The sequence below is a fragment of the Hipposideros armiger genome, unplaced genomic scaffold (genome assembly GCF_001890085.2).
Source record: "Hipposideros armiger isolate ML-2016 unplaced genomic scaffold, ASM189008v1 scaffold_37, whole genome shotgun sequence".
In the NCBI taxonomy this organism is placed as follows: Eukaryota; Metazoa; Chordata; class Mammalia; order Chiroptera; family Hipposideridae; genus Hipposideros; species Hipposideros armiger.
In genome coordinates, this window is record NW_017731387.1 from 5,432,228 (window position 1) to 5,451,928 (window position 19,701).

General features: G+C 53.9%; 2 long non-coding RNA genes across 3 annotated transcripts; one reads left to right on the forward strand and one right to left on the reverse strand.

Annotated features, from left to right (window-relative positions):
- The first annotated feature begins 4,193 nt into the window (after positions 1-4,193).
- On the forward strand, positions 4,194-5,872 carry LOC109380426 (uncharacterized). Its single transcript, XR_002123471.1, has 3 exons — positions 4,194-4,271; positions 4,977-5,308; positions 5,768-5,872. It is a non-coding gene; the product is annotated as an uncharacterized LOC109380426 (long non-coding RNA).
- An 8,778-nt stretch (positions 5,873-14,650) lies between these two features.
- Positions 14,651-19,689, reverse strand: LOC109380485 (uncharacterized). Of its 2 annotated transcripts, XR_002123499.1 has the most exons (3): positions 19,443-19,689; positions 17,288-18,767; positions 14,651-16,394 (listed from the first exon to the last, which is right to left on the reverse strand). It is a non-coding gene; the product is annotated as an uncharacterized LOC109380485 (long non-coding RNA). The 2 variants fall into 2 exon arrangements; XR_002123498.1 differs by having other exon boundaries at positions 14,651-18,767.
- Between the last annotated feature and the right edge of the window lie 12 nt (positions 19,690-19,701).

Below are 19,701 nucleotides of genomic sequence, written 5' to 3' on the forward strand. Positions count from 1 at the left end.
CCTAACGAGTTTTGTTGCCTGTTATCTGTCAGAACTTGGAACTCTTCCTGGCTACTCTTTTTTTTTTTAAGATTTTTTTTTTAATTGGGGCATTGGGGGGATGGGAACAGCGCTGGGGAATTGGGGGAAGGGGAACAGACAAGTTGCTGTCGTTTTGTTCTTCAGTCTAGTTGTGGAGGATGTTGCTTCACTGGCCCAAGTTGGCACCATCATAGCGCTCTTCCCGGGCGAGGCAGATCAGTCGCCGGCTTCTGGACGGCTGCTCACGGCGGCTGCTGGCTACACACGGTAGCCCATGGCAACCCACTGCCACAGGGGCTGCAGCCTACGCCGTCCGTCGCCGGCGACTCACGGCAGCCCATCTCCAGGTTGAGCTGTTGTTCAGCATCTTAGCTGTGGAGGGCAGTGTCACTGGCCCTCATATGTGGGATCCGAACCGGGGCCCTCTGGCGTCCCAAGCCAGCTCTTAACCAACGCGCCACTCGGCCGGCCCTTCCTGGCTACTCTTGTCTTCTCTAAGGACTTCATTCCATGCCCCTCTTTTTCTCAAGTGTCTTTAACTTCTCCCCCTTTCTGGCCTTTCCATGCTGAAGTCTCTCCCGTCAACCCTCTCCCCTGCTTTTCCACGGAGCCCCCTCAGCTTTGGCCCTGTCACTAACCATCCCTTCAAGCAAGACCTGAACACAAGGCTCGTTGGGCAGCCCCCTTGGACCAGACCCGCTGTCGCTGGTCAGCTGGAATCCTTGTAACCACAGTGTCCCCAGACGGTCAGTGATGCCCAGTGGCTCGCTTTTTCTTGATCTTTTCCTTGATAGACATTTGCGCCAGACTGCCGGGGTTCTGATCCTGACGCCATCACGTTCTAGCTTTGTGACCTTGTGTGGGTGCCTTGGCTTCTTTGTGCCTCCATTTCTTTATCCTGTGCCTGTTGGTGCATAGATTAAATGACTCATATCTGAAGCGCTTGGCACACAATGTGAACTCAGTAAGTGTCAGCTCTGTGATTATTACTGAGCCTACACTCTTCTGTCCCCACTTCCTCCATCAGATTAGGAACTGCCTGAGAGCAGAAGTTCCTTCCATCACTGTCACCCTGAGAGCTCTCCTGAACAGTGGGGGCTCCCTGAGGGCAAACTGAGTGTCTGCCCCCCAGACAAGGGCAGTGCTGTGCTCTCAGGCTCTGAACTCTCTGTTCGCCGGCCTCAGTGCTCAGGACAGAGCTGCACAGCACAGGAGGTACAGTGGGGCTCCTGGGCACTGAGGGTGTCACAGCAGGGGCCCCAGTGAGGGAGCCATGGGGTCCTAGACAGACTCCTACCGAGGGCAGGGTGGCCTCAGGGAGACCTGGGCAGCTCCAGGCCACTTCTACCCTAGGGGCGCAGAAAGTGGGAGCTCTCCGGAGACCCTGTCCACACCAGCGCAAGGATACCAACCCTACACACAGCCTTGCTCTTCTCCCCGTTGGAGGACGGCACAGGGCAGGGCTCCCACCCAGAGGGTGACGACTCCTGGCCCTGCTGCTGCTTCGCTGTGTGACCTTTTATTCAGTTAATGGCTTGGAACCATCATTTCTTCATAGGCAGAGTGGTAACTAGGAAGCCCATTTCTCTAGGCTTATCATGGACTCAGTGTCTGTTGCATGAATGAGTGCATACTCACTTCCTTCCCTTGGGGGCGTTTAGGGAGCCGTATGACCAGCCCCGCCTCTGGTGGTTTGAATTCTAGCATCTGAGGGCCGAACAGGTCATCGAGATGACATTTAGTTCACTCCCAGTCTTTAATCCGTCCCAGGCACACACTTAAATAAGCTCCCAAAATGGAACCCTCGGTGATACACCCTTATGCTTTGGTCATGAGAAAGTCCCTTCTAACATCACTGTCCCCTCCCATACCGCCCCTGGGTGCCTCATAGACTGTCTTCTCCTTGACTCTGTCTGTAGCTGGGTTGACGATGTGGTGTAGCTTACTGGGGCAGGACGTCAGGAGGTCCGGATTCTGCTCCAGCTCTCAGCTCTGCTTTTGACCCCTGTGTGACCTTGAGGAGTGGAAGTTCATGTGTACTGAGCCGCTAGTATGTGTGGCTGCACGCATCACGTCACTCATTTTTCACAAGTCTGTGGAGTAGCGACAGGGTTCCCATTTTACAAAGGAGAAACCTGAGGCTCAGAGAAGTTAAGGAACCGTCACCAAATCACACAGCTCTTAAGTGGCAAGTTGTGTCTTCCTGATGCTGTAGTCTCTTCCCATTGTGCTATGCTGACTTCTCTGGGAGCCTCAGTCTCCTGATTTATAGAATAAGGGAAATGGAGTCAGTTTCTGGAGGGTCCCCTCCAGCTTCTGCATTCGTGGCCATCTGCTCAAGGCTTGGGGAAGGTGACCTGGCTAGGCCTCCCTGCCCTTCCCCACCTGCTCCTCTGCCTGTCTGTCCGCAGGCCCTGCTCAGATCCTCTGCAGGGATCCATGTGAAACAGGAAGCAAATGTTCCCAGGAGTTGGGTGGGTCCACCTGCTATGGTCCCTGCGTGAAGGGCTATGGGACCCCGGTGCCTGGGCTGTTCTTCCCAAGCCGTATTTTCTGTATCCCCAATCTGTAGGCCAACACATGGCCTCCTGAGGGTAGGGGTAGGGTTGGGGGGCACTTTTCCTCAGTGGGCTGTTTCTATCCCGGAAAGGCCGAGCCTCACAGCACCAGTGGAGTCCCCATAGCCAACATCACCGAGTCCCGTGCTCCACGTCCTCTCCGCCCAGTGACATGCAGCCCTGCCCTCCCTTAGCCTGCGGCTTCCTTTCCTGCATTTACAGATGGTGAAGTTGAGGCCTTGGGAGGTGGGTCAGGGGACCGGGCTGGGACTGGGTCTCACGCCCCCGCCCTCCCCCTGCCGGTGGGGACCGAGTGGGGACCCTGTGTTCCATTAGAGCTGCTTTCACAGCACTGTGTCTGGCTTCCCACGTCTCCAGTTGCCTGTTCCTGGTCTTTAATGGCTGTAACCACATTTCTGGAAGCGACTGTTTCCTTTGCTGGTTCACGAGGCTTTCACGCTGCCTGGTATAGGACAAAGAGCAAGGTCTCCTCGGATTCCTAAACCCAGAGCCAGCTGCACTTTCCACGTGGTGCCAGCCGGTACGGGTCGGATGGTCAGGGGAAGTACCCTGGGCGCAGGGTAAGACTCACTAAGGGACAGTGTGACAGTTATCACCAGGTCGTCGTCACTTGGGACTTCCTGTTTACGGGCACTGTGATGAATACTCTGCACACATGAATGACTGAGTCCCTACGATGAGTCTATGACATGTGTGTCATCACTCCGGTTTCCAGGCAGGGGGTCATGGTTAAGAAACTCGCTGATGGCACGGACAGAAGGGAGCTGCAGGATGAGTGCCCAGCCTGGCCTACTCCAGGCCCTGAGCCGTCTTCTCCCTGGAGGCCCACAGCTGCAGACTCAGGCCCTGGACAACCTAGGCGACCAGCTCCTCCCAAGGGTGGGTAGGTAGCTGGCACTCACCGATCAGCTCCACTGAGAGACGGGCCACCTCATCAAAGCAAGTCCCTTCTCTGGCTGGCACGGAGTGAGGCTTCAGGGCCCTCTCTCCTCCTTGGGGTGATCTGGATGTCATAGCCTGCGTGCCCTGCTAACTGGGGTGAATTCCTGGGCCTTTGGACACCGCTGGCACCTATTGGGAAGAGATGAGGGTGTTGTTCAGGGGGCATAGGACTGTGAACTGTGGAGGCAGGGGGCTGGAACCCTTGGCCTGCAGAAGGGCTGTTGTAGCCTGAGCCGGTGAGAGCTGCACCAAGCTGCCTGAGGCTGTTTATTCCGAGACAGGCAGCCTGGAGTCGTGAATGTAGGAATATTCCATCTACCCGCCTGGCACCAGCCCCTGCAGCCCTGCGAGTGGGTGTGGGTGCGATCGCGGCGCTCATGGCCCCACTCCCGCCACACGGAGCAGACAGCGCCTTCCGTCTTCCCTCTTCCAGGCTGTCCTCGCCGGGGCTTGGCTCTTGGCCTTGGGGGCTGGTAGCCAAGAGCTCGACTTCTGACCTCAAACCTCCCGCTCCCCACACTGGCTGGTTGCAGTGAGATCAGAGCTGCAGAGATGATCAGAGCTGGGAAGAATCACAGACCACGAGGAGCCCTGAGAGCTAGAGAGGAGGAAGCGACTTGCCTGAGGTGACAGATGGCAGTCGAGGAAGAAGCTGTCCTGGGCTCCAGCAGCCTGCCTGCCTGGTACTCGGAGCCAGGAAATATGCATTGAATCAGCATTCAGGGCCCTGTACGTATAACCACACGGCCTGCGCATGGGTGATCGCCTGGGTGTACGCACACTGCTCCCGCAGCCCCCACCTGCACGCATTGTCTCGAGCCTCCCTCAGCACCTCTCCCGGGTCCTCCCCGTTCCCTTCCCCACACCCAAAAAAGCTCACAGTCCAGGCTTCTGTCCCTTCAGGTGACCTTGCCTCTTTAGGTGGCTCAGGGCTGATGTGACAGCGGGGTCTCTCCTCCGTCCCGCACAGGCCAGGGGCCAGGCAGAGGGCTTCACCACCTATAGCTTCAAGTGGGGAGAAGGCACTTAGCTTCGTGCCTGGTACCCAGTCAGCTATTATTATTAGAATGACTGTCATCACCCCTGAACGCATTGGTCCTCAGGAGGCTCTCCCGCCCAGCCTGGAGGGTGGGCACAGGCTCCACGGCCTTTCATCAACGACCCTCCCTCCTCCTGGGGGTCCTTGAGGAGGCCTCAGTCCCTCCCTGCCCCACCAATTGTCAGCCAAGCCCCTGGCATCTCACGGATCTCAGCTCTGTCTGTTATGAGATATAAATAATCCCTGACATCTGTTCTGCGAACCCCCAATACGAGACCAAGTGCAGACGCTTCCTGGATCCCTGTCTCCATCCTTCCCCATCTACTGCTTCTGGCAGGACCTTCTTCTCTCTGCTGTAGGTTTAAAGCTCTTCCCTTGTGTGCCTCCTCCCCCAGTTCCAAGCCTGTGTGTGACTCTGCATCTCACCGCAAATCTCAGGGGAGTGGCAACCTTAGGAGGAAGTGCCCATTTACAGAAACTGCACAGAAGCAGTGCGGTCCCTTCTCAACCCTGGGCCGTGCAGGCCCAGCAGCTGCAAGGTGGATGGAATGTGCACAGAAAACTTGAGGGGACTGTGTGGCAGCCGCCACCCACAGAAAGGGGCTCGGAACCCATGGCTTGCTGAGTCCCCAGAGCCAAGCAAGCCCTCAGCCTTGTTGGGGGAATGGGCTGAGAACCCTCGGGACATGTCTTCGCTCTCACTCCAACTCCCCCAAACATATTCTTTGTAAGTCCTGTGGGCCTCAGCCCCTCTCCACCTGCAAATGATAATTAGCTAATTTGGTGGCTGTGTGCCATGGGCTTAATGTGCGTGTCCCCCATCCGTGTGTCGAAGCCCTGACCCCCACTGTGATGGTGTTTGGAGAAGGCACCTTCAGGAGGTGATGAGGGTTAGACATGAAGGTGGGGTCTTCACGGTGGAATCTGTACCCTTGTGGGAGGAGACCCAGAGAGCTGGCTCTCTGTGCGAACAGACCGAGGAAGGGCAGTGTGCTCCGAGCTAGAAGCAAGAGTGTCCCCACCAGGAGGCAGCCATGCTGGGACCCTGGTCTTGGATATCCATCCTACAGACTGCGAGGGAATAAACGTCTGGTGTTTAAGCCCCCAGCCCGTGGTGTTTTATCACGGCAGCTCGAGTGGACTACTAGGCTGTACACACGGACAGCCAGGACTTTCCTTTTCTCAGGAGCGGTACTGCAGCAGGGCTCCCTGGAGGCGGTGTCGGTGACGGGACTGCTCCTCAGCAGGCTGAGCACAGACCCAGCCATGCATTTTCCATCGCGTCCGAAGACTAGGTATGCGAGGCATGCAGTTTAAAGGTTGTGTCAAATTTTACTAAATAGAAAGTATTACTTGTAAGTTATAAGATAAAAATCACGTCGCAACAAACACGCATATCCCCACATTTCACTACTTTGCGTTCTCGGGGCAGAGTGCGCTTTATTTCTACAGCTGTCATTAGCTGGGCTTCCCGGATGGGGAACAGTCATCAGGGATCTGTCCTTCAGTCCTGAGACACTTCCGGCCGTTGACTCTCCAAATGGTGCTTCCGCCCCTTCCTTCTCTCACGCCTACCAGATTGCCAGGTAACCTTTCTCTCATCATTCCCACCTCTTTGCCTGCGAACCGTGTTCTGGATAATTTCTTCAGGCCTGTCTTCCGGTACAGTGATTCTCACTGCAGCTTTCTCTAGTCTGCTGTTAAAACTGTCCACTTCATTTCTAAAACATTATTTAAATTGGGAAACTGTAACACAATTCAGAAAAGTGCAAAAATATAAAAGTATACCTGAGCATTTAATTATCAAACAAACACCCAGAAATAGAACAGGACCAACAGCCCAGAACCCCCGGGAGTCCTTTCCGATCTCCAACCACCCTTCCACCAGAGGGAACCACTACCTCGACTGTAGTGTAATCATTCTTTGCTTTTCTTTATAGTTTTACCAGCTATGTCCATATTTGTTTGTTTTCTTTTTAAATAATAATCTATGCATATTTTGGGCCTTGCCTCTTTCATTCAACATAATGTTTGAGAATTAATCCATGTTTGTCCCTGTGGTTCATTGACTCTCACTGCTGTAGGTAGTCTGTTGCATGAATATATTATAATTTTTCATTGTTTTTGATGGATATTTGGGTTAGTTCTTTTGCTCTTTTCAATAACAGTGCTGTGGACATCACTGCATATGTATACTGGCACACATGTGTGTGCATTTCTCCAGGCTATGACCAGGAATGGAATTGTTGGGCCACAGATTATGTATAGCTTCAATTTTACTAGATAATTTCACAGTCTTTTCCAAAATGTTTGTGCCACTGAATTTTTACTTTCAGTTGCTTTACTTAATTCATTGTTAGAAATTTTTATTGCTCTTCTTCAAATTTGCTTGATAATATATATTCCCTTGTTCTTTACTCATATTTAAATTTCCTTGTTTATTAAAGTTTATACTTATACTTATTATACATTTTCTTTCCCTGACAATTCCAAGAGAGAAGCTTTGCAGGTACGATTCTGCATCTCAGGGGTCCTCAACCTTGGCACTATTGACATCTCAGGCCAGGCAGCTCTTTGTTGTGCGTGGCCATCCTGGGCACTGAAGGATGTGTAGCAGCACCCCTGGCCTCTACCCACTAATACCAGTAGCACACACATCCCCTCCCAGTTGTGACAACCAAAACTGTCCCTGGAGGACAAAATTGCCCTGGGCTGTGAACCACTATGCTCTCTAAGGTCTCTTGTGGGACCTCACTCATGGTGTCCTCTTTCCTTGTGTTTGTGAAAAATTTTTTTATTGTGAGATCATGTTTCTTAGAAATATATCTGTGAAAATTATCTGATTCTAGGTCAAAGGTGTTTTCCTCCAGGACTGTTTTTCGTTTGCTACTGCCAGGCATCTGAGGGCACTGTTGGTTCAGGATCATATACACAAAATAAATTCTTGGCTGTAGATATTTTAAACCACCAAGACTGTGAATGTGGGCAGCCAGTCTGCACAGTGCTAGCTGCTAGTTATTAATTCTCCAGAGAGATGTTCTTCTATCTTCTATACAGTGTCAGGTCTAAGACAGGTTTGTAGGGCATGGATTTAGTTTGAATTCACCCTTTTAATGAATTGTAGCCTTTGGGTTCCAGGTTTATGGGTTTATGCGGGAGTGTGACCCCCTATTAGATGCCTCACTTTGACAAGCCCCTCATGCCTTGCAAGGTTTGTGAAGACAAGCTCAATGTGAATGCCGACATCGGTGTGAGACTTATCTCTCTTGGCTCCTGTTCTCACAAGATTTTAGGCTTCCGAATTTACCTTTCATTCCTGCCCAGTCTATTGATGCATTTTAAAAAGAGGTTTTCATTATTTTGTCCAGTATTTTTAGTTTTCTTTACTGAGAGGATCTACCAGTAAACTACTCTGCTATACCTTAGAAACTGAAGTCCATAACTTTTAAAGATCAGTAACAATAGTGAAGCTAGCTGAACAAATTTATGGACTTTTAACTGCAACACAAAAGCAGTACCAATTGGATTAGCATCACCTATAGAGAAGTGCACTCCTATAGGCCTGTGCTGGATATGGGTAAATTTCAAGAGAACCCATGGGGTCCCCCAGGGCAGGACAGTATTAACAGACAGAAGCGGCTGAATACATCTCAGCACAGGCTCCAGACGGACATCATTGGTGATAGCTCTCAGCGTCAGCCTCCGCATTTCCTGAGCTACAGAAAACATTGCCCGGTGATAGACCTCAGAATAGGACATTTCAGGTTTGGGGATTTATTTATCCAGTGCTCTCTAACGCTCTTGGAAAGTTGCATTTTCTTGGTGAGCATAATTCACTTTCACTGTAATCAGTTCCCTAGAAATGAAGCCCCTGACAGGGCTGACGCTCAGCGACTCAGATCTTTCCTGCATTTACAACGTGGACAGCACTGACGTCGGTCTGCTGGGCTGGAGCCCAGGCTCCCGCTCAAACGTCTGTCTTCTCCGTGTGCTGTGTCTCCATCATGGCATGACACCAATACTGGAAACCACCCCACAGGTGTGTTGTGAGGCTCGCGAGACACGCCTGGACCAGTGCTTGCCCACGAGCTCATAGTGGACGTCAGCTCCAAAAGGAAAAGTCCAGAAACTGGAAGCAAGACTCACACTCATCAAAATCAGAATTTGTCCTAGAATGTGGCTGATTTCGTTGTGCTCAGAGCGGGTTCCAGCGCCTGACCACTCAGTTGTGTGTGTCGCATGTCCAGCCTGAGCCCGACACAAGCACGCCGCCCACCCAGTGTGCTCACCACGTGTCACTTTCCAGGTGAAAGTGTTGGGGGCTCTTGTCACAGGGGTCAGGTGCGAGGTCTGACAAGACGGTCCTTCAAAGCCTGTCCCATAGTGGGGAGCAGTTCAGCAGATCTTCCCGACGGGTCTCCATGTCTTTACCTCCGACAACATGGCGTAGACAATGTCTCCTGGCTCTACTTCTTCCCAAATTTCAGTACATTGACAGTAGTCAAAGCGCAAGAACAAAGAAAATCCACAACCTGGACGACTTCCTCCGTGGTACCAGACAAAGCGCATGGGCCCCACTCTCCAGATGGACGATGGCTGCAAAATCCCTTTGATGGGAATGACCTGCCAGGGCCCCTGGCGCCTTTCTCTCCGCGGGAGTCCAGGTACAGCAGTGAGCTCAGGGTGTGTATGCTTACAGCCACATTCTCTTCTAGGCAGCCTCTTCTTGGGAGGGTCAGGTCTAGTTTTGTCAAAAGTCTCTGGCTGACCACCTTTCAGGGCCAGGAGGCCACACATTCCTCTCTGGTCTCATGGAGAGAGGTGACCTGATAGGTGTGAATCTCGCTTTAAGTACCTGCACTTTTTACTTGTTTTGTTTGTTTCAACATTTATCAGGTACTTACTGTGTGCCAGGCAATATTTCAGGTGCTTTCTGCGTGAATTTCTTGAGGGAATCCCTCCGTCCCCACCCCGTTAGCCGCCCAGCGTAGGGTCTTGCTCTTTCTCATCAGCACCCGTACAAAGCACCTCTAAGTGATGCTTCTCCTCTCCACTGTGCCCTGCTCCCACCCAGTGTCCTCACTGCCTTCAGGGTTATCGCTAAAGCACAGATTGGAGTGTGCGACTGCCCTGAGCAAGCTTCTTGTTGCCCTTAGATAAATTCAAGGCCTCATCTCTTGCCTCTGTCCCTCCTGAACCCTATGTCAAGCCACCCTGAATGGTATTCTGTGCGTTTAGGCCCCAGGGCCTTTGCACACGTGCCTTCTGCCTAGGATGGTATCCACTTTGCTCTGCCTGACAATCTCCACCCATCCTTTGAAACCCAGCTCAAATGTCCCTTGCTGATGAAGTCTCCTGGGGCTCCACAGCCTTCAAAGGACTAGACATCTACCTGAGCATTTCCTGATCGGCTGCATTGCCTGCTCACATATCTAAGCCCCCACCTCTGCTTACCCACTAGACTCTGAGTCCTTTAAAATCCTGACCTGGGTATTCCTAACTTCCTGGCGGGCTTAACAAATACCAGAGGGAAGGGGACGGAGGTGTACATCTTCTGTGTACAGCGAAAACTGTTTTCAGCCCAGACGGCATGGTAGGTGAGCCCGAGGTTAACACTGTGGCGGCCATGGTGCTGAAGACGGCCCAGCTCCCGAAGCACGGATTTCCCTCCAGTCTCCCTCTTCTCACTGCTCCCTCTTTTTTTCTTTCATTTATTTTTCTTTCCTGCTCTCTTCTTGTTGCTGTTTAACTTGCACAGTAATCATGTTGCACGCACCACAGTGGAGGAACCCACAATCCTGCTGCTGCAACAAATCTGATTGTTCTCATCTGTCTGTCTTCCCGTCCCATCCTTATGTGCCCACATCATTTTGCATAATGTTTGTAATCATAATGCAGTTTTAATTTTGTAGTCTACTCTTTAACTTAATATCAGAAGCATTTCCATGCTCCCACAGTCTTCCTAATTATCATTTTAATGGCTGCATAATATTCCATTGAATGGACGTGCCAAGTTTTACTTAACTGTTTCCTTCCTGCTTGACAGTCCAGTGTGCCTCCCCGTTGGAGAGAGAGCAAGGTGGGAGTACGCATGCAACACGCATCTTCTACTTTTCTCTTTCTTATTCCATCCTGTTCACTTCTCTTTCACCTCTACCTTCTTCACTCTCTTTTCCATCTCCGTCTACCTCCTTAGCCACAGCTCTCTTTCTGAGAGCACTCATTTGTCCCTAAGTGGATATAAAAATCATCTTAATGGGACTCAGGATTTTGAAAAAAAAATTACTAAAATTTTGTAATAAAATGCTCCTGAGGACACTTCTGCTGTTTCTGTACCCAGAAATCTCCTGTTCACAGGGTTAGGAGCACAGAGCAGGCAGGACCAGGTTGCAGAAAGCTCACGCCTGTGACGGGACACAGCGTTTGTAATGGGGGAAAAGGGGAGGCCGCCCGAACGTCTGTCCATAAGGAGATGGCTGAATGAAGCGCGATGTGTCTGTGCCGGGAACGGTCTGTAGCATTTGGGGAGACTGCTGTCGACCCATTTGTACTGATTTACACAGATGAGACTTTTTTTTAGTGAATTTAATTGCAGAATATTTGTAGTTTACAATTTAAGTAAAAAATAACAGCAAAACCTAGACACACATGATAGTACCATGTATTTTCTGTAGATACATCATGCAAATATATAGAAAAACAGGTAATAATGGTCATCTCTGTGTTTAGGGGAAAGGACCTAGATTTGAGGGACTGATCAAAGGATCTGGGCCAGAACTGCAATGGTTTCAATCTTTTTTCAAAGAAAGTAGGCTCATATATTGCTTATATCAAGGAAATTCATCTAAAAGGTGTCGCCGCTGTTGTGTCTGTGTGTTTCTGTTGTGCACTGACCAGCCCCTGATTCAGGCCACAGATACGTGAAATGCAGTCAGAGAATGCCACGAACGTGCAAATGCCCTTGTGGGAGGGGTGAGCTTTTGCTTTTCTCAGGCTGGAATGCAGGTCGTTCCAGCCGTGCTGGTGGGCCTGGGACGGAAAGGACCGGCTGCTCTTCCAAGAGAGCGGACCCTGCCCCTCCGCCAGCCCTCCCACCCCCGTCCTGGCAGGTGGAGGTTGGGGGTGCTGAAGTTTAGTCTGTGGCACCCAGTCCTGGATGGAGGACAACAGATGGGGCCACACAGCATTGCTGCTCAGAGCGAGGGGAACAGGTGGAGGCTCTGGGGCCAGAGTGTGAATGCTGGCGATTCATAAGCGGTGTCGGCAGGCGGAGTGCCCAGCTCAGAGCCCGTGACAGCTGGGCAGCACGTGGGTGGGGCGGCAGCAGGGGCGAGGGGGGGGGCCTCAGCCATGGGGGAGGAGGCACGAGAGCGCAGGAGACGAGGGAGGGAAAGAGGGGCGCTCCTCCTCACCTGCCCCCCAAGGCTGGGCAGGTGTGAGGTCAGAGGCCGCAGCTGACCTGGCAGGGTTGGGAAGCTGCAGGGTGAGGGGTCATAATGTGAGACATGTTCCTCAGCTGCCCCTTTACCCCCGTCCCCCCCCCCCCCAACGCCAGCTGTCCTGTGCCTAACCCTGAACCCAAGGCATTTGGGCCATTCCAGCAGCTGTGCCAGGCCTTTGGCTGGGTCAGGGCCCAGGCAAGGGAGAGAAACAGCTGCCACCCCTCCCTTTGCAGGCAGGAGGTAGGAGCACAAGCAGGTGACCGTGTTGGGCACATCGGAAGCACATGACAGGACATTCCACACTTTTCTGTCCAGAACCCTACCTGTTTACTGTCCCTCACCCCATTGCTCTTTAAGTTGGAGTGACAGAGTGAGAAAGGTCAAAGCGCTGCGAAAACAGTGAACTTCATCTCTTGACTGGACAAGTGCTGCTGTTTTCACAGCACGTCCCGGAGCCCCCCCACAGCCCACTGCGAAAGCCCCTTTACAGGGAGGAAGCTGAGGCTTCTTCATCAGACACCAGAGGTGGGACAGAAGTCAGATTTGATGCTAGAGACCAAATTCATAACCCGCGAGGAGGACCGAGCTAACGAAACGCCAGCTAAGGGCCAGGGCAGCGGCATCGAGAGCAGCCCGATGAGGTGGGAGGAGCACCAAGGAAACTGGAAAACCCTCTTCTCTGGAGATTTCTCTGAACGGGACGAGTCATCCCTTTGGGCTGGTTAGGAGGAGCGGGCACAGAGCCCCTTGGGTTGGGTGCCAGGAGACCTGAACGTCGCCCCTGTTTCTGCAGTGCTGGCCGGCCATGGTCTTCAGCTCCCCGGTGAGGCGTGAGCTGGCAGAGCCTCAGCAGGTGGGGCAGCGCACCTGCCGACCGCGCTGCCCCGGCCTCAGGAGCACAGCTCCTCGCCCACGCCCAGGCTTCTGTCCGCCAGCAGGGGGACCCCGAGCCCCAGGCAAGGGCCCTGCGCAGGCGGGGCTCCTGGCCCCGCAGCCATCCCACCGCTCAGCAGAGTCGCACATGCCCCAGAGCCTCGGTTTCCTACTCTGCGATGGGAAGAGGTCGAGTTCTCGGCCATGAAGCGCTGATGGTCTTTGTCGTTGTGACTGTGCTCCTTCAGCACACCACCCGACGCTCGGCACGCAGGCTTTGAGCTCTGATTTCCAGCCCTGAGTGACTCCCGTCCAACTCTTGGGCCTGGGACAGTGGCAGGAAGAGAAAAACCCAGTGCCCCTCTGTGAGGGCCCCTCTGTGTCTCCCACTCCACCTGACCAGCCAGATGGAGCCGATGTCTCTTAGGTGGAGGACAACACCTTTCACAAGATCCTGCTTGTCCCTCTATTCTGGAATTTGGGACGTTGAGTGGGCCCTCCGAGGGGGCTGGGAACCCAGGCCGCAGCCACCTCTCCACCTGGACTGTAGGAAAAGGTGTGTTGACCTTTCGCACACCCGGTGCTGGCTGGTGACAGGGCCTTGGGTTCGGGGCGGAGGGTCAAGGCAAATATGAATAGAACAACTCCAGACTAGCATTTCAAGTTCCGCTGAAGATCAGGGCAGCAGGGCCCGGTGAGACTGGAGCTGAGACAATGGGCTGAAGCCAGAATCTGGGGCCAGGCCTGTGTTTTCCACAGGTCTCCTGCCTGTTCTTTTCCCAGGAATGTTGACCAGTTCAGATTCCTTAGTGTGACGGGGTGACCCCTGGCTTCCATCACACCGTCACTGTGAACACCTGTGTGTGGTGGGTTCTCTGACAGGCTCCCAGGGTCCCAGTGGAGGACAGGGGCCGTTCCACCCATCAGGGTTCTACCTTGCTCCTTCCAAAAGGCCTCTGGCTTCAGTCTAAGCCCTCACCCCAGGACACAGTCCACAAAGCACCAGATTAAAAGTCGCAAGTGACAAGGCGATGGCTGCTTTCCCAATCCCATCTCTCTTGTCCTCTGGGCTGGACTGCAGACTCTGGGAGGGCGCCTTGTGACGTATTGCAAAGAACCCTGGACTGGGACTCAGCGGCCTGAGCTCATTTTTTCAGTTCTAGCATTTTATGGCTCCAGGACCCGCTCTGAGCCTCGGTGTTTTAATCTGTTAAAGGGATCATAATAGCTTCCCAACCTAGCAGCATGAGGACACAGGAGGTACATGTGAGAAAGGGCCAGACACGTGGTTCTTCTCTTCCTTCTGTCTGTACCCACCCAAGACAACTGAAAATATATGTTCCCACAAAACTTGTGCATGAATGTTCACAGCCGCATTATTCATAAAAGTGGGAGCAACCCAACGTCCATTATAAATGGGCATACCACAGGCGGCCCACACACTCATGGACTATCGCTCAGACACAAAAGGGGTGGCACAACACAGGTGACCCTCGAAAACGTTATGCTGAATGAAAGAAGCTGGATACAAAGGCCATGTGTTATGTGGTTCCATTTATATGAACCGTCCAGAATAGGCAAATCCAGAGAGAAAGGAGATTAGTAATTGCCAGGGTCTGCGTGGGTGTGGGGAGGGGTTGGGAAATGAGTGTTAGCAGGTGCAAGGTTTTTTTGGGGAGTGATGAAAATGTTCTAAAATTAAATTATGGTGATAGTTGCACAATTCTGTAAATACACTAAAAACCATGGAGTGGTACACTTTAAATGGGTGAACTTTATGATATGTAAATTATATCTCAGTGAAGCTGTTAAAAAAGCTTTTAACTAGGTGTCCTGAATTTCATCGGGCAGCTCTATTTCTGTCCTTCCGTCCCTCCTTCCCCCAGTCCTCATGGCCTCCTTCACCCTCTCAGAACATACAGAAAGAAGCGGGTACATTGCTTTTTCTTGAGGGGCGAGGGCTCTGCGTGATGGGTGGGAAGGAACACAGGCGGCATTAGGCAGCCACACCCTCTCCCTGCCTCCTTTTCCCCATCTGCCCACTGAGGGTCCTTGCCCTTGTACCCTCAGAGGTGGTGTTGAGGCGTCCAGGACAGTGGGGTGAACGTCCTGGCTGGGATGGCGTGGGCTGTGCCGGGAGGCTGAGCTCTGATGGCTTCATGACATGGTGGAGGCAACTTCAGGTGTTCTAGGCAGCGGTGGGGTGGCAGGTGAACGGCCCAGAGGCACCCCCTCGGCTGCAATCGGGGCCAGAGAAGCCAAGAACCCCACGGCTGGTGCCTGCGGGCTGGGGTCAGGGGTGGGGGCCTGGCCACGGGCTGCCGGATGAAGAGTTGCTGGTGCCGGGAGAAGGCTGACTCTTTAATTGATGAGCGACATGGTGGGACAAGCTGCTGGCCATGTGCCAGGTGGGGCAGGGGTGGGGGCTGGAGGCGCTTGGAGATGGCGGGGAGCTGCTGCTCCCAGGTCTGCGGGCATCCAGAGCTCTGCGCCCAGCGGGCGGTCATTAACCACTCAGGACCGTGACGAGGGGGGTCTGCACTCAGCTCTTCCGATTCGTCTCTTCCTCGCCACCGCGCTCCCCGCTCAGGTCTGAGCATGCTCAGATCGTGCGGTCTAAAACCAACCTCTTTTTGACCCCTGTCTCCTGCAGCTAACAGTCCATCTTCTATTCTCTTCCCTGCCAAGCTCCTCAAAGCCTGTCTGCTCCCACAGCCCCACCTTTTCCTCCCCGCTCCAGCGTTTACCCGGAGACGGTGCTTCTGCCCCACCCTGCCCTCCTCACATCGCAAATCCTGCCACTGCCCGCTCAGCTCGCTCGCGGCTGCCTTCCAGCCCCGAACCCCTCAGCACCCTGCTTCTGAGATGCCCACTTCCCTTGGGTGGGCACAGCCTCACTTCTTCCCAGCTCCTTTTCTGCATCCTCTCCCTGAGTGACGTCATCTTGCCCAGAGTTTTGACTGCCACCTCAATTGAGATGACTCTGCTGGAGCTCCGACTGTCCCTGAGCCATTTCCACAAACCTGCTGGACGCGGTGCCTGGACGTCCCCCAGGGCACATCCCACCCAAGCCGTCCAGGAGTGAACTTCTTAACCTTCCCCCAGTCCCCCTTCGAATCTGCCTCCCAGCCGGTGGCATTTCTCTAGAGGCCTGAGCTTGAAACCCAAGAGTCACCTTTACCTCTCCATTCTCCCTGGCTGCTCTGCTCAGCTGGCCAAGGAGCCCGTGTGACACCTCTCCTGTCCATCTTCTCTGTCCCCATTGCTTCCTCTCCTGGTTGCCTTTTAGTCTTCTTCAGGCAAGATGGCTGTTGCCTCTGACGTGTCTTCCTGCTTCCCGTGCCCTCTCTCCTCCAGTCCACTCTGCACAGGGGCACAGAGGGTCTTTCCAGAGCATCTTAGAGATCCTTCAGGCTCCTGTTCAAAGCCCTCAGAAGTGTCCCATCACCAACAGAGCGGACCATCATATCTGTCTAGTGACTTACAACCTGGAAAGCACTTTAAAAGAAATAAACACAGAATTTGATAAGGGGACCCGAGGCTGAGAGATATGTGGTGAGTTGTCCGGTTCCCCTGGTTGGGAAGAGTGGAGCACGGACAGGGCTGAGGCCTTGTGGCTTTAATTGGGTGCACCGCCCACCCCAGTCCCTTCAGCCTCCCAGGGAGGCCTCTAGCAGCGTGGCCCCTAGCCGTCACCCTGCTGCCCAGCCCACCATCTTGCCCAGAACACACCTCTGTCTGCCCACAGAACCCCCTTCATGTCACCAGCCCTTGTCCACAAACACAGGGCATCCTGCCCCGTGGCCTTCCCCGCCTGTCAGCCACTGCACGCGCTCCTCCTCTGTGGTGCCTGGAGCTCCAGCTCATGCTGAGCAGGCTCGACACCAGCCCTGCCCTCCAGTCCCCCTACTCTTGGCGCTCTCAGAGGGCACGTTAGAACAGCGCCATCTCCACAGCAGGTCCTTAATAAGACCAGTCGAACAAGGACTCAAAAGGGATTCTCCTCCTCCAGGAATCCCTGTCAGACCAACTGGACCCACTTCCAATCACACACACCTGCCCGAGTAAAACACGTCACACCTGGGTGGGTCTCAGCTCTGACGCCCGGCTTCCCGTTACCGTTCTTGGCCTCTGTTTCATCTGATTAGGGACTAAGAGCACCTCCTGCCTTGCTACCTCCTAGGTGTGTTTGAGGTGTAAACCGCCTAACACCGACCTGCATCTGTGAGGGGCCTTTATTATTGTAGGACAGTGTCCACGTGCTGGTTCTCTCTGGGTGTGTCAGCAGCCCACTTGCCATGAGAGGGGAGGGTGTGAAAGCAAGGACCCCCACTTCTGCAAGGTCTGAGTTTAAAGGCTTGGTACTTAAAGGTGTCCTGAGCCCAGCTCACCTGGACATCAGGATGTCTCCGCTGGGCACCAGGCCCTACCTTCAGCTCTCGGGTGGGTTGGAAGAAGCATATTTCCTCTCTGGGTCTTGGTTTCCTTATCTTTGCAGTGGACAGATTGGCTGAGTAGAGTAGGGGTGGTTCTCTGAATCCCCAAGATCTGGGCTCCTTTCCACCACGGGGTCCCCAGGGCTGCAGCGATCCTTCTGGCAGGGGCATCAGCGCTCACCCCACCCCTCTGCAGTTCAACTAGAGGAAGCGCTCCTCAGTGGGGTAGGAGGGCTGTTCTGTCCCTCACAGGAGGGACTGTGGGTCAGGTCCCTTGTGCGTCTTGTCTCTGCCTGATTGGGAGCTCTTTCTGGAGACTGTGGCTTTGTCAGCTGTCTATCCCCAGTGCTCAGCTCACCGTCTGATACAAAAAGGCGTTCAATGCATGTTTGTTGAATAGGATGGATGAATGAATGAATGAATGAATGAATGAACAAAGGATGAAGTTATGAAAGAAATGAAAGCAACATCTTAACTTCAGGATTTAGGAACCTTCCTGCCATCCGGAGAGACTTGGACTCACTGGCCCGCCCCATCCCTCCAACACAAGACACAGGGGACTGATCAGCCTGTGGTCCTCCTCCCCACAGACCTGGCACCTCCCCCCACAGGAGCCTCTGATGTGGGAGAAGGGAGAGGGGAGGTGGGATGAGACAGGCAGAGACCCAGATTTCAAATCTGAAGGGGAGGGGACCTTGAGGGAGGTGGGCTTGGCTTGGGGGATCCTGGGGAAAGGCCAGGGGCTTCCTGGCCATCGGAAATCTTTCGCTTTCAATCTCTGCCCTGGCCAGCCTTGCTCTCCCTCCTATACGCGCTGCCAAGAACAATGCTGAAAAGCAGCACAGGGACCTGCTTGTAGGAGAGCCCTAAAACCTGAGCAGAGCCTTCACAACCCCTCCCTGCTGGAGTCCCAGGGGTGCACCTGGAGGGCGGGCCCCTTGCTGACTTGGGGTGTCTGGTCTAGTGTGAAGAACATGGGGAAGGAGGAGGTGCCGGGCTGTCTGTCCCTCAAGGGTGCTTCTGCCTCTGCACACACCCCTCCCCACAGCCCAGAGACCGGCGAGGGGCCAGTGCAGAAACCAGCGCAGGGGCTTTGAAGGGAAGAATCAGGACCGAGAGGAGGAGGGGTCAGGCCAGGCTCTGGGGGTGTTTAGACTCATGGTGACTTTGTCTTGCCCCCAGAGCCACATTCCAAATCGAAGCTTTTCACTGGATACCTTTAAGGGCACCCAGACCTGGCACCTGTGGGCCTGGGTGCCAACTTCACCATGACGGGCTGCACCGAGCAGATTCCAGAACTATTCCACCTGCCTGGTGTGGCCTGCTTGTCCTGTTGATAAGATGTCATGTGGACACTCCATGGGTCAGCCCTCATCACCACACCGTGAGGCGGTGCTCCTAGGCTGAGTCCTCAGAGGAAGAAACAAAGGCCGAGCTGTTCAAGGCAAGGGAACACGTGGCGGTCACAGTCTGCAGGGTGCCGGGACCCTGGGGTGGGGAGGGCACCTGCCAGGGGGTCCTGGACACATTGCAGAAGCCAGAGAGTTTTTGGCTCAGTGTAAATTCCAGAACTTTGGTTCCACCTGTTCTGCCTACATCTCCCCACGTTGTCCTTTCTTCACAATAGAGGTCTGACCCCCTGTCTACTTCCCCCACCACCATCATTCCTCCTCTCAGTCCTGGAACCCGCTTCCCGTGAGGGACTTAGAAGGTGTCTAGGTAGAAAGGACTTACTGGCTGTCAGAGCATGACAGGGCCATAGATGTCAATCCTCTAAGCTGACTGATGGGTAAACTGAGGCAAAGTTGACTTGCTTGGGGCCACACAGCCAGGGAGTAGCAGAGCAGGGCCTAGACGCCAGCGTCCAGCTCTTCTGACTTAGCCAACAGCTCTTGTCATAGTACCATATGGCCTCACTGCCCACGTGCCCTCTGCTGACCCCCACCCCTTCCTCAGGAAGACTGAGATCTTGCGTGGAGCCTGCCTGGGCCAGCTCAGAATCCCACAGGAGGCCTGGCATGGGGACACGCAGCAGGCAGCGAACGAGGGGGAGGAGAAGGAAAGAGGGTTTGGGTTTATTTTACCCAGAGGTGACTGACAAACCACTTACCTACAGGTATTATGCAAATATATCCACCCCTTGTCACTTGGGGCTGGGAGCGAATGGGGGAGGGGCGCAGGTACCCTCCAAGAGCTGGAGATGCGGCTGAAGGTTGCATCCCGTGACCCAGTCGCCCACCCCCTGCCCCAGGCTAGGCCCGCCTGGGTCTTCGCAGGTTTTTCTGACAGTGAAAAATGAAGAGAAAGGCTCGGGCCAAGAGAAGGGCTGAGAGGTGGGGCGGGGGACGCCAAGGCCGGTGGTGGCCCGG